The 14,999-nt window shown below is 44.8% G+C and overlaps 1 protein-coding gene across 2 annotated transcripts in view; it reads left to right on the forward strand.

Annotated features, from left to right (window-relative positions):
- Positions 1–14,999, forward strand: part of CCDC149 (coiled-coil domain containing 149) — a 135,576-nt gene that overhangs the window by 1,331 nt on the left and 119,246 nt on the right. The window lies entirely within an intron of this gene.

The following is a 14,999-nucleotide window of genomic DNA, read 5'->3' on the forward strand; positions in this document are numbered from 1 at the left end:
TTGGTCTAGAAGCTGAAATCCCTCTTAACTGTACAGTATTATGAGAAATTGTACTGCAGCCTCTCCCTGCCTCCTCTCAACCTCAGGCTTTATGTCAAGGGACAGGTCTCCTGTGGGAACTTGACTCTGGGCCCATCAAGGCTCATCCTCAGTTGTCAAGGAGGCAGGAGGTGGTTCTTTCTACACCTAGCGATCCAGGCTGGGTCCTGAAAAGGCACTGGGTACGTATTGAATGCCTACTGGGAGACAGAACTCTTGCTAGGAGCTTGTGATGCAGTGGCTATCGAAGTAGACAACCCCTCCCCTCAAAGAAGCCCCGGAGCTTCAGCATAGTTTGGGAGGAGAGTCACTCAGTAAATAGTAAGAGAGCGCTAAAGATGGGATGTAATCAGGTGCTAAATTACATGAGCTGTTGCTCACGTTGGGCTTGTGCTTGCCTCCATCTTGGACCGAGCTCACTGCACTAACGTCGGCCTCTCCACGAGACTGTATATTGACTCTCTATCCCCAGCACTGAATCTCGTACGCAGTGGGTGCTCCGTAAAAGCTTGTTGGACGAATGAATGGATCCTGCCTACTCCAGCTGAGTTTCTTTATGGTAGTGCCTTCTTGCCTTCCACAACATTCAGAAAACAGGATGGAGGAATAGAGTAGGGATTAGAGTAGACTTACTGGTACTCCGCTATGGAACTATTGTGATTAGTAATGGAAGAAGTTGTGACATTGATGCGGAGAAAGTGGCCACGGTAGCTGCTGAGGGTAGAGAGAGGGAAGAAGAGATAGGATGTGGGGGCATTTTCAGGACTTGGAGTTGTCCTGCGTGGTACTGCAGGGACATGCTAGAAATTGTATGTCCTGCCATGGCCCACTGGGTAGACTGGGGGAGAGTGTAAACTACAATGTAAACCCCTATCCATGTGGTGCAGCAGGGTCCAGAATGTAATCACCAAATGTAATGAATGTGCCACAATGATGAAAGAGGTTGTTGATGTAGGAGAAGTGGGGTGAGGGGGGTGTGGGGTATATGGGGACCTCTTATATTTTTTGAATGTAACATTTAAAAAATAGAGGGAAAAAGAATGCCTAGAATGTGGAAGCACACAGCTAGGAAATATGGGAGTGAGAAAATGAATCCAGCTTGCTTCCCACGTTCATAACAACCAGTGGCTGTTTCCTGAGCATTCCCTCTGTGTTCAGCGTTTTCCGTAGCCTCACTTCTCACAATGGCATAAGGAGGAATGATCTCGTATTTTTACACGTAAGGAAACCGTGGCTCAGACAGGCTAAGGACTGCTCAGGGCCTCACAGCTGGTAAGTGCAGAGGCAGGATTTGAACCCTGGTCTGTCTGACTCCAGAGCTCACCTGGGATGACCAGGCCACCCTTTGTATTTTAACCATCAGTTCATCTGTCTGTATCTTCCACTAGACGGCAGGTTGCCCCAGGGAGCAGAGGTCTCTTATTCATCTTTGAATCCCCAGTGACCAGGCCAGTGTTTCTCGGGTGGTGACCTACAGATCATCTCCACTAGAATCTCACTGGGAGCCTGCGAAAAATGCAAACTCCTGGGCTGCTCCTTAACCTGCTGAATGAAAGGGGCTGGGGATGTAGCTCCCAGATCTGCTTTTCCACAAGCCAGTCTCCCCAGGTAGAGCCTCTGCCCACTTACGTTTGGCCGGCAGGGGTTCCGTGGAAATGGCATGGAGAAATCGACTGGTACCCAGACAAGTTGGATTCTGGGGAGAGTGTGGTCCATGGCTGGTGGTACTACAAAGTGATTTGGGAACCCAGTATTTAGGGAAGGAGTGACGGGACATCAGACCTGGGCCAAAGGGGCTTTTCAGGAGGCTTCCATCTGTTTTCTCAAAAGCCCCATTTCCACCTCCCTACTTGGAACCTCACTCCATTGCACTTCCTGCCCAGAGCCCTGTGCTCTCTTTCAATCAGTTTGCTTCCTTGTCTTGCCTCTAGGAAGCAATCTTCATTTAAAATGAGCCTACAGAGATCAGTTTTATTTTCCTATTTTTAGTGCAACAAGCTGCAATCACAGCCTTCTCGCAGGCCCTGAAGTCAACACGGCCATGCCTGTGAAGGGAGCACGGCCTGTGCTTGGTTTGGGAAATTAAATGTCTGGGGAGGGGCAGGTGTTACTCTTCTCACCACCTCAGGTGAGCTTTCAAAATCAGGGGGAAATCTTGAAATGGGGCCGGGCAGACAATCAAGAGCTTTTTATATCCAAGAGAAAATACCTGGTCACCCCTCAGCCTACCTCCCGTAGGATAAACTATGCCTGATTCCATTTCACTATTTGAATTTTGATTAATTAATTAGATAGCAATCAAGCTAGTATTCACTGAGCAGGTTGTGTGCAGTGGCCATGAGATGGAGAGAAGACAAGCTGGGGCTTCAACCCAAAGTAGGGTCACACCCTACTGGAGAGTCCAGCCCTGTGCTTACAGTTAAGAGCTTTGAGCCTTGATTGCTGACTCAGACCCTGAATATATTAAGAAACCTGGGGATGAGTCCTGGTTCTACTTCTTTCTTGGTACAAATGATAAGAAACCCAACATACTTAAGCTTAGAGGGAATTTATTGGCTGGCATCCCTAGTAATTCCAAGATGGGGCTGGCTTTGGGCACAGCTGGATTCAGCGTTCAGATGGATGGTTTCTCTCCATCTTCGGGTCTGTTGCCTGCCTGGCTTCATTCTCAGTCTCCCATCTGCTCAGGTTCAAGCCCAGAGCGGAAGGCAGAGACACTTGCCCAGCAGACCCCATAAAAGTCCCAGGAGTCACTCCACTTGAACCCACTTTGATCACTCACCTGCCCGGAAGAAATTGCTCAGGAGTGCCGTGATCTGGGTGCTTTAGGCCTGGAATTGGGCACAAGCCCTGCCCAGGCCACCTGGACTGAAAGTGGTAATCCCCCCAATAAAGTTTGGTGGCCATTTGCCAGAGGGAGAGGAATGGATGCTGAGGGCGTCCCTGCACATGCAACCTCTGTCATCTTTAAAGACAGGTGCCATAATTTTGAGGATTGAATGAAATAATGCTTGTAAGTGCATAGCCCTCTGCCTGGCAAATAGTAAATGTTTAGCAAACCCTAGTGCAGCGAGAATGAACCGGGAGTCTCATCAGGTGTGCCAGAAATGAAACCTTTCTGTTTTGCCATAACCCCCTAATTTTGATTATGAGCCCCTATTGGGAGGGTGGCAGAGCAGGAGTATGGTTGGAGACATGCTTCTCCCGGTCTTTGGCCTTGTGTTCCTTTCCCGGGGACCAGTGGCTGGGGTGTTGGGGTGGGGTGCATGCTATTTTCATTTAGCCACTCTCTCCTCATTTCAGTTATCTGGTCACTGCTGTCACTTGTGTGCCTCCCTCATTACCCCCTTCTGGCCATCTGTTCCATATCCATGCTACTTTCTGGTTACAGAAGAACATTGTCCTGCCCTTTCACTGTTCTGGGCAGAGGGGCTTTGCCCAAAGTGGGTACAAGGCCGCATTCTGCTGTGCCTGCATCACTCTAAGGCTGTAGGAAACTTTGGGACGTTATTGTGCACTTGTCTCCTTAGATGCACCACACTAGCAGATGAGGTTCAGAGAATTTCAGATTTCTTTTTTTTTCTTTTTTAATTTCCTAAGAAAGAAGGGTATGTTTGTTAGTATAAAGTCTAGGCCATTGTAATGAAGATATTCCAAAACATAGTGGTTTAAGTAAGATAGACGGCAATGGGGCATGAGGGAACTTTATGGAGTGATGAACATATACTGTGTCTTGATTTTCATGATGGTTACACAAAAAGGGTGAATTATCTCTATGGAAATTACACCTTTATAAATGTGATTTTTAAAAAAACAGAAATAGAAATGGATATTCAAGACAGCCTTTGCTACAGAGAGCTTTGCCCCTTTGCTTTCAAATTCCTTAACTTAATAGGTTTCCATCAGAATTAACCAGGCCCTCCCACTTAGCTCTGCCTACCCCCACTTACCCTTGCTCCAGTCTGTCCATGTCAGGCTGATTGGCCAAGCTCAGTTCCTTCTTAGAAACTCACTGGTATCCAAGCCCTCTTCCACTGCACTCGGATTCTGCCCTTTCCTCAACCTTGGAGATCTTGTCTAGTCTTTAGAGGGTTGGTGGGGGAAGGAGCACTGGAGAGACTCTCCTATGCCCTGATCCCCTTAAAGACCAGACTTTCCAAGCTCAAAAGGCATCATTTTGCTAACAGTGTTCTCTTCTGTTTTTCCTTCCCTGGCTTCTTCACAGGGGGAGGGGCCCGTGGGAGAAATAGGGTAGGCATTACTGAAAATGGAGGTGAGTAGATGGGGCATCAATTAATATTTCAAAATGTTATCCTTTCCCATTAACTGTTTTATGAAATGAGACTGCAGTGTGCAGTGGTGAACAGTGAGTGTTAGATGGGCATGAGTGGCAGTTGGTGAGACTTGGAGGAGTGGGAAAAAGCTTCCTGGAAGAAGTGGGACTTGAGTTGGGTCCCTCCCACTGAAGCTGACACAGGAGACCTTGGCAGGAGGAAGGTGTGAGCAGTAAGGAAACTCTCCAGGCAAGGGTGGAAATTAGTGGTCGGGGTATAGCGGAAATTGAGGGTGGATAGCCAGGGTAGAGATAGCAAAGGACTTCAAAAGGCGACAGAAGGACGTGCCTTCACGGCACCTGGTAATAGAGAGGCACCAAATGCTTTTTCAGCTGGAGTAAAATTTGATGAAAGTATATGCGCTGAATTTATTTCCACCAAGCTCAACAATCAATGAACCTCTATTGTTCACAGCCAGGATAGAAAGACAAATTCAATACTAGGGAAAGACAAGTTAGGATGAGCTGTTAGGATCTAGCCTTTTCTGCCACCATTAACGTCGCAGTTACTCCCATTGTACTTAGATCATACACTTTCCACATGGTTTCCTTAACTAACTTTAGGTTTATCTACTGGACAGGTACCTTGAACTCCTTGAGAATAGGGGTTGTGTCTTATTAATTTGTAATCTTGATACTTAGCGCTGTACCTTACCCTTGTGGGTACTCAGTAAATGCAGAATATATGACTGTTTGGATGTTTGAATGAATGAATGAAGTGATAAGGGGATATATCAGTGGGAATAAAGAAAAGGAGATGCACAAGAAAAGCATTCTAAAGGAAGTCCCCCACAGGACTTCACAGCCATCTGGATTGGGAAGATGGAATAGAATGAACCCAAGATGGCCCCTTGATAGGTGGTTATGACAGGAAGTTGAGGGGTGAGCAAGTCTGGTGAGAAAAGTACAAGTTCCATTTAGAACTCCGCATTGTTCAGAGTTTTCTGGGAGTACTTGAACTCTTGCAAGGCAAGTTTAGTGCTTACTGGGAATATTTTTGATGAGCAGCTATCTTCAGAGGGGCAGGCTAATTTCAGAGTAAGTTTATTAAAATTAGTGTGTGGGGGAAAGTGAGCACAACTGCTATTTTTAACTAATAGGATTCGTGTTCTCTACTGTACAGGGAAATTCGCATATGTGCTTCTAAAATTGACAGTTTCTACTCTTATGTTTAAAAAAATTAATTTAGTGACTTTCACATTGAGTAAAATACATTGGCTGAATATTAGAAGAGGACTTTGGCTACTCCCTGAATGAAAATGACCAGCGTGAATGGCATTTTTTTCTCCCGCTGCCTAGTTGGCCACCACCAAAATCAAACTGGGGCTTTGGGAACCTCATAGCAGAGAATTTTGCTTAGTTGAGAGTCTCTATCCCTCTGGCCTATTAGACAAGATGGCGCCAGTGGCAAGGAGATACCTGGTCTCTACAGAGCATGGACCTTTGGTGGATTTTTATTTTGAAATCCTCCCATTTTCATTTCACCTCGTCTAGTCTATTCTAAGTTTCCATGAGTTTACTCTATTGCTACGAACAATCTAATTCACTCAGGAAATCATACCTTTTTCAAGTCAGTCTACCCTGTCTACAACTATCCCATTAAGCCACTAAAAACAAACACTTTTAACAAGTTCCCATTACTTAAGAAACCTTCAATGGCTACCCATTACCTGGCATTCAAAGCCCTCTTCAAGCTGGCCTTGATCTGTCTCTTTAACCTTAATTATCATTGCTTCCCTCATATATATCCAACTGGTCTGTTATGCATTCTGGCCTCCATCTTCTGCTCACACTCTGATTTCATCTGGTGGGCCCTCCATTTATTCCGAGGACAAAGACTTTACCAGTCCTTCAAGTTGGAGTAGAAAGCCACATCCCTTAAAAAATCATCCCAGACCACCCGAGCTTGAGTTGTCTCTGTTTGGCATAGCTTAGGTTCGGTATGGCTCACTTAGCACTTACATGCTGCTTGAGAAAGGGAGGGGCTTTCTCTGTGTGTGGATCTTGACTTCTACATGGGTTAGTGAGTACCATGGGTAGGACTCTTCTAGGGCAGGAGGCAAGGATTCTGGAGTGATGAGACTTCATGCATGGCTCCAGAGGATCAGGCCTGGCAGAGGGCATTGATAGAGCATTTCAGAACATACTGAGTTCTGGACCACTTGGAGGGCCTTGGCTTTGGTTTTGCATCCTCACTTATGGAAAGAGACTCATGGACGTACCTGTCCACTTATAGCTTTACTCATGGCAGACACAAAAGTGGAGGCTAGTGATGTCATGGTTATCCATCGATGGACATTAGGGTGGATCCTACCAGGTTGGCTGGTTGGTATGAAGAAGGGTGAAGGACAGTCGAGGTATGTTTCAAAGTGACAGGGTACATAGCAGGGGAGAAGATCAGCATTCAGTGTACCAGAGGCATCTTGAGCGCCTATTGTATGCAAGACCTTATGCACGAGACAGTGTCCTTCAAGGAGTTTACAGTCTAGTGGTGACAGAGAATGGGGATAAGGCAACTGCATGGTGATGTGCATTGTGATAAAAACTCTGCAGACCAAGGAGCAGTTCATTTGGATTGGGGGATTCAGGAAGGTTCTGGATGGAGATGGTAGCTGGGCCAAGATGGTTGGGCAGGATTTTAGCAAGTAGATATGTAAAGGAAGGGTGTTCTAGGCAGAGATGGAATGGAGACAGCAAAGATGCAGAGGTGGCAAAATGTAGGACTTGTTTGGGAAATCTCAGATTGCCTGGTGTCTGTTGACACATAGTAGAACATCGGTTGCGGTTTGTCAGTGCAGATCTCGAATGCCCTATTAGCTGTATAGAGAGTACTAGGGTTCCGTTCTAGACATGTGACATGCAGCATGACTGTACCCTCTGAGCAGGGGAGGAAAAGTTGTCTAGATGTGTCAGGAAGGTAAACGTTCTGCTGGGAATATATGGAAAGGGCTGGATGGGGATGAGGAGCCTACCTGTGCCTGTGCCTCTGCCCCCTTTCACTTCATCCCACTCGATTCTGCTTTCTAGCCTTTCTTTGCTGCTAAAAATGCTCTTGCCAAGGCCACCCCCAAGAGCATCCTCTACTTGCCAAACCAGTGGTCTTTCCTCAGGCCTTGATCTACTTGATATCTGGTTGTGCAGCCTCCAATATCCCGCTCTTCCCTCCCTACATGTTCATCTTCTGAATCGTCCCCCCCATGTGGCTGCTGGACATGTTCCCCAGTCACTTCACACAAAGTGTCCTGAACCGAACTCATTCTCTCTCTGCCTCTGCTCTTCCCACTTCCCATCCCTCTTTTCTTCCCATCTCAGTCAATGGCATCATTATGGAGTCTTCCTGATCCTTCTTCCCAGCATTCCTCCTCCTCCCAGTCTAATTGTTCTTTGAGATCAATAGATTCTACTCATATAAATCCTTAAATAAAGGCTCTACATCACCATTACGACTACCCCACCAGGGACTAGGATCTTATCCATTCTCCCCAGAATATATACAACATCCTCTAGGTTTGACTTCCCTTCATACTGCTCATAGAGGTATGCCGAGCACTGAAATGATCTTTCCTCTCCTTTGCTGGAGCAGTTTGATATGGTTATGAATTCCAAAAATAGATATTGGATTATATTTGTAATCTGCTCTCTACCTGGGTGTGACTGAGTTATGATTAGGGCTTAATTGGGCCACATCATGAGGGTGTTGAGTCCCTGTCACTCGCAGATAAAAGGCATGGCAAAAGACAGAGTGGGAGGGTTTTTGATGTTGGAGTTTTTTTTTTTTTTTTTAAAGATTTATTTATTTATTTAATTTCCCCCCCTCCCCTGGTTGTCTGTTCTTGGTGTCTGTTTGCTGCGTCTTGTTTCTTTGTCTGCTTCTGTTGTCAGCGGCTCGGGAAGTGTGGGCGGTGCCATTCCTGGGCAGGCTGCTTCTTTCTTTTCACGCTGGGCGGCTTTCCTCACGGGCGCACTCCTTGCACGTGGGGCTCCCCCACGCGGGGGACACCCTTGCGTGGCAGGGCACTCCTTGCGCGCATCAGCACTGCACATGGCCAGCTCCACACGGGTCAAGGAGGCCCGGGGTTTGAACCACGGACCTCCCATATGGTAGACGGATGCCCTAACCACTGGGCCAAAGTCCGTTTCCCAATGTTGGAGTTTTGATACTGGAGTTTGATGCTAAAACTTTAAGCTGGAGCCCCAGGAAGTAAGCACACAGAGGAAAGAGAAGCAAGACCCAGAAAGAGAGGAACCCTGAACCCAGAGAGAAGCAAGACCCTGGAAGGGAGGAACCCAGGAAGCCTGAACCCTCGCAGACATTGGCTCCAACATGTGAAAATAGACTTTGGTGAGGGAAGTAACTTATGCTTTATGGCCTGGTATCTGTAAACTCCTACCCCAAATAAATACCCTTTGTAAAAACCAACAAATTTCTGGTATTTTGCCTCAGCACCCCTTTGGCTGACTAATATAGAATTGATCTTTCCTCTCCTTTGCTTAAAGCTCTCTGATGGCTTTCCAGGGCCTGTAGAGTGATGTCCAGCTCTACCAGTTGGCCTGTAAGGGCCTTGCTCCCTCCTGATTTCCAGGAACCTGCTTGTTCCCCTTATGGCCACCATTTCCAATAGAAACCCTGGCTGTTACCAGATCCCTCTACACTCTGAGGCGTCTCTAAGGCTTTGCCCATGTCCATAGGTTGTCCACTCATACTTTAAAACCCAGCTCAAATATCATGCTCCCCTCTTAGGTTTCCTATTTGTTTTGGGCCTCAAGAGTTTGGAAAAGAGGTAGTGTGGGAGACTGTTGGCAGGGTAAGATGACAGGGTGATGGGGTTCCTGAAGATGGGGGACCCTCAGAGAGGTGAATGGTCAGTAATGTCTAGCATAATGCCCAGTACATGATAGATACTTAGATACTTGGGAGGAAGGAAGGGAGGGGGGGAGGAAGGGAGAAAAAAAGAGAAAGAAGGAAAGACAGTTTACCTGGCCATTTCCACCATTCTCCTTGAAGCTGGCCTTGTTCGCCTGCTGGCGTGGCCCCCTTCCAACCTTTCCCCAGATTGACGGTGGCTCTGGAGCTGGGAGTGAGAGCCACATGGTCCCAGCATGTGCCTAGGTCCTGGCTAACTTCCTGGCTCAGGCTACAGTGGGTTACATAAGTTATCAAGCTCTGCCACTGGGTAGCTTGGGCAAATCTCCTGGCCTCTTCAAGACCTTGTTTGCACTGGACTTTATACAATGAGGATAATAATACCTGCTTTGTGTTTCTCGGTTAAGATGAAGATAAAATGAGATGATATATGTGAAAGTGTGTTTGAAAGTCCTCAATGCACTGTGGATAATTGTAAAGGCTCAGGAGGTGTTCATATCTGTGCCTGGGCTTTGGGAAAACCCCTCTGCAGGACTTCAAAGATGCTTCTGCGGAGGGAGGTGATGTGTCAGCTACCAGCTGTCAACATGACCGCCATTGAACATTCATATTGATGGGGCGCAGATTGATGTACCTGCTTGCTCTGCCATCTGCACACCTCATGATCAAGGCAATATCGGAGGCGGCTCCCTTTCTCCAGCCAGTTCCAATTTGCTTTTTAATTTGCTCCACGCTGGTGAGTGCTGCCAGGGTCAATCTGTAACCTTTTCTTCTTTCCAGCAGTCTCCAGCTTTGCCAGCCCTCCCATCGTGTTTGCAGGCTACTCAATCAATATCCAGACTACTTCCATTTCCACGGTCTCTTCTGAGCACCCCTTATTGTTAACCTGCCGACTTTGAACCCTTCTTACTGTCGCCCAGTCTGGTCTCTAACCTGAATTGTTCTGCTCTTCCTTGTTCTTACATCACTCTGGTCTCCAGAGCCATCTACTGACTACCTGACTTTTTTTATTGCTTGAGGTTTCCAATAAGCCCTCACTCTTACTGAATTCAGCACTTAGTTTCTTGAAGCAAGTGCTGTATATTTTCCTAACAGGAAACTCCTTCCAGGATTCTTTTAGGCACCTCTACCTAAGCCTTCCCACCTCCTGTGTCCCTTCCAACTTTCCACGTCCATCCAGTACTGCTTGATGAAGTACCTGGAAGCAAATCTCTGTTCCTGACCCTTCCTTGCTCAGAGACCTCCATGGCTTCCCTTGTGTCTTACTTTGGCCCAAACTCCGTTGTCACAGAAGACCTTTCTTACTTTCATCTGAACCAAACTTGCCTTATTTTGCATTTCTCCCTTTCATGAGTCCTTTGCTCTGGGCAAGTTGAACCACTCCTGCTCCTGTCTTATAGAGAATGGGTGGTGAAAAGGCGATTGCCCGATGATGTGCACGTGATAAGAACTCTGCAGAGTATCCAAGCCATCCATGCACAGGGTCTTTGCTCAGGCTGTGCCCTTTGCCCAGAAATCTTGTGCCCCTACCTCTCTTTCTTTCTCTTTCCAGGTTTAGTCATGACCACTTTTCCCCCAATCAAAGCTTTTTCCCTCTGCAACCCCAGAGCAGCTGGACGTACCTCTGACAACGCATCTCCCTTGCTGCCTAATGTTAAATTGAAACATATGGAACATTCTACGCATGCTTGGAGTTTTTTCACAGCAGGAGTGGGCCGATCCATCTCTCAATTTCCCACCATGCCCAGTAGGAAGTCCTGCATGTAGTAAGTAGTGAACAAATCTGAAAAAGATGACAGACATCATACTTGAATCGAAGAACTGCTGAATTAAAACAAGGTCATCCTCATATCCATTTTTATCTCACAAGCCTTCCAACTTTCAAAATATAGATTGTGATCCTTTAAAGGTAGAGTCTTAGTTTGCCAAAGGGCTGCCAATATGAAGTACCAGAAATGGGTTGGCTTTTATGATGGGAATTTTATATGGGGTACAGTTTCAAGGCTGTGAAATGTCTAAATCGAGGCAGCATCAGAGACACTTTCTCACCAAAGTCAGCTTCTATGGATTCTGGCATCCTGCCATGTGGCGGTCAGGCAAGATGGCGGGTCTGCTGGCCTCTCTCTCCACTTTCTTCTTGAATTCAGCTGTGGCTGGTCAGTCATCTCTCCCTCAGCCTTGCTCCTTGAGGTCAGCTGTGGATGAACCTGGAGTCCTTTCTCTTTCACATGGCCTGATCAAATATACCAACTTCCTTTCTCTGTGTGTGCCTCTGTGCCACCGTTTATATCAGACTGAGCAAAAGAGTGGAGTCCCAAGCTGGCCCATGCCTCACTGACGCAGTCCAATCAGAGGCCCTGAAGTGATCTTAATAAGTAATCTAATCAAAGGCCCCTCAACCGCATTTAATGCATTCAAAGGGTTCCACACTCACAGGAATGGATTAGTTCAAGAACAATATCTTTTTCTGGGATTCACAAAATTTCACTGTCACAGGTAGTAAGTCAGATCACCTTTAAGTAAGCTGAGGGACTTAGGAACTTAAAATAAAAGCCAATTCCTTCTTTTCCTTCCTTCCTCCCAAACTGGTATTTTATTGTATCAGATATATTGCTTGAAAAAGTCAGGTAGAAGTTGCAGCTGGGCAACCATTTGGTTCTAAAAAGCTACTTTCTATTGCGGGATCTGACCTGTATTATTATGTGTCTGAACATGCACTGGGTTTTTGCTCTTCTCCTGACTAGAATTTAAACTTGCTCCAAAGGTTATTTGCCCTCCATAGTTGACTCCTATGGGGGAAAAATTGTACAATATCTTTGGTCCCTATGAAAATCTTCTCATCATGAGAAATCATAATAAAAATAATTCCTTACATTTGTCTTCCTTCAGCTGATATTTAAGAGTATTTACTCTATCCCAGGCAGTCTGCTAGAAGTTGGGATCCAACAGAACATTGTCTCTTAGGAGTTCATAGAGCATTTCCCTCCACCTTCCCTTCCCTAGTCCTCATACCACCTATTGGTGGTTATCTCCGCATTGCAGAGAAGAAGAATCAAATTCAGGTCACTTGGCAAGAAGTGAGCATGTAGAGCTAGGTCTTTTAACTTCAAGGGAGATGGTTTCCCACTGGACCACAGGGGCATGCTTGGATTGTTGGTTTGGGCCTTCTGCACACCCACTTCCAAACAACAGAGGCAATGCTCATGTACTGGAAGATTCCTTTCTTTTCCTTTTCTGCTTCTTGCTCACCTTGGTTCAAACCCAGGAACTTGAGCTACAAAAAAGCCTTTTGGGAAATGGATTCCAGATTCCTGTCCAGACTTCAGGGTAGTTAGAAATTGAGCAAGGAGGTGGCAGGAGACCTGAGCGTGTGACCCTATCTTGAAGGGATGGTCAGGTACCCCATTTGCAGTTGTTAAAGGCTGAAGGTGGGGTGTGGCAGGTGACCCACCTGTTCAGGCAGAGGCTCCAGGCAAGTGAGAGAAACTAAGAAGGGCTGGTATTCCTGTCCCCACTGCACCCCATCCTGCTGCACCCCATCACCCTAATTTTGTTTAGGCAGCTGCCAGCCTGTCCTTAATGGCCTGAGTCTGTGCATGGAGAAATGTTTGAGAAGAATCATGAGTGCAGAGGCTGTTATCTGTAGAGGATACTGCCTTGGGTAGTAAGGGATTTTAACCTTAAGTATTTGAGTAAGACACATTCACTGCCTCTGCCTGCCCCCTTCAAATTTAGAAAATACAGGTAAGTTTAATAGAAAAAAGTCATCTATTCCCCAGAGCTGACTGCTGTTAGCATTTTAGTATGCAATGTTCCAGATATCTCTGATGCCTTTATTTGTGGAAAAGCATTTTATATTGTGTCCTGGTTCACTTTTTATTTGTTTTGGCTAATATACATATGGTGAATGCACACATGTAAAGTGTAACCCTCGAGGCCACCCAACCCAAGATATGGAGCATTCCCAGGCCCCCAGACATGTCCGTGTGCTCTTTCCCAGGTAACACTCCTCCCCGCAGAAGTACCCACCATTGTTACAACTTCTGTCACTGTATCCTGTGTCTATAACTTGTTCTCTTTCTTACTTAATAAGTGGTGAACAGCTTCCATGTCGCTAACTCATCACCCTTGTCATCATCATCAACATTGCTCAGAATAGCAGCATAGGATTCTATGGTACTGAAAAACCTCACGTTTGTTGGACTTTGAGCCTATATCTTAGAGATATTTATGATATTGTTCCCTGTGATCAGAAAACTCAGATGTCGAACTTCAGGATTCTATAAGTGACCTTGAGTTTTTCCTGTGGCTTCTTTTTTTGATTTGAAAAAATTAATTTTTATTAATATTAGAGAAGTTGTAGGTTTAAGAGAAAAAGCATGCAGAAAATACTGAGTTCTAATATAATCCCCCTGCAAACACGCATTTTCCCTATTATTAACACTTTGCATTAAGGTGGTACCTTTGTTACAATTGCTGAAAAAATATTATTATAATGATATTACTAACAATAGTATATAGTTAAACATGGACTATAAAATTAAAAAAAATTATTCTAGTAATATATATATATACAATCTAAAATTTCCCTTTTTATCCATATGCAGATACATAATAAAGTGGTATTAATTATATTCACAATGTTGTGCCATCACCACCATCCATTACCAAAACTTTTCCGTCACCCCAAACAGAAACTCTGTACAAGAATTAACTCCACATCCCCTACCCCACCCTGGCCCCTGGTAAACTGTGTTCTAGTTTCTGACTCTATGAATTTGCTTATTCTCATTATTTCCTATCAGTGATATCATGCAATATTTGTCCTTTTATGTCTGGCGTATTTTACTCGACATAGTGTCTTATTGTTGCATATCCACATTTTGTGTATATCCACATTTTGTTTATTCATCTGTTGATGGAAATTTAGATAAGTTTTGGCAATTGTGAACAATGCTGCTGTGAATATCAGTTTGCAAATATCTGTCCCAGTCCCTGCTTTCAGTTCTGGATATAAATCTAGTAGTGGGATTGTCAGATAATTTGGTAATTTTATATTTAGCTACTTGAGGTACTGCCAAACTGGCTTCCACAGTGGCTGTGCCATTTTACATTTCCAGGAGCAATGAATGAGTGTTCCTATTTCTCTACATCCTCTTCAATACTTGTAATTTTCTGGATTTTTTTTTTTCCAGTAGTGGCCATTCTACTGGGTGTAAAGTGGTATCACATTGTGGCTTTGATTTACCTTTCCCTAATGGCTAATGATGTTGAGCATTTTTTCATGATTAACATGATCATGATCATTGTATATCTTTTTTGAAGAAATGTCTATTTAATTTGCCCTTTTTTAAATTGGGTTATTTGTCTTTAGTTGTTGAGTTGTAAGATTTCTATATATATTCTGGATATTAAATCCTTATTGGATAGGCAGTTTCCAAATATTTTCTCCCATTCTGTAGTTTTCTCTTTACTTTCATGATGAAGCCCTTTGAAATGCAAAAGTTTTTAATTATGAAGTCCCATTTATATATTATTTCCTTTGTTACTCATTCTTTTGTTATAAAGTATAAGAAGCCCCATTGCTTAATACAAGGTCCTAAAGATGGTTCTCCATGTTTTCTTTTAGGAGTTTTATAATCTGGTTCTTATAATTTAGGTCTTTGATCCACTTTAAGTTAATTTTTATATATGTGTGAGGTAGGAGTCCACCTTTGGACATTTGGACATTTGCATTTAGACATCCAGTTTTCCCAGCACCAT

The sequence above is a fragment of the Dasypus novemcinctus genome, chromosome 1, assembly GCF_030445035.2.
Source record: "Dasypus novemcinctus isolate mDasNov1 chromosome 1, mDasNov1.1.hap2, whole genome shotgun sequence".
In the NCBI taxonomy this organism is placed as follows: domain Eukaryota; kingdom Metazoa; phylum Chordata; class Mammalia; order Cingulata; family Dasypodidae; genus Dasypus; species Dasypus novemcinctus.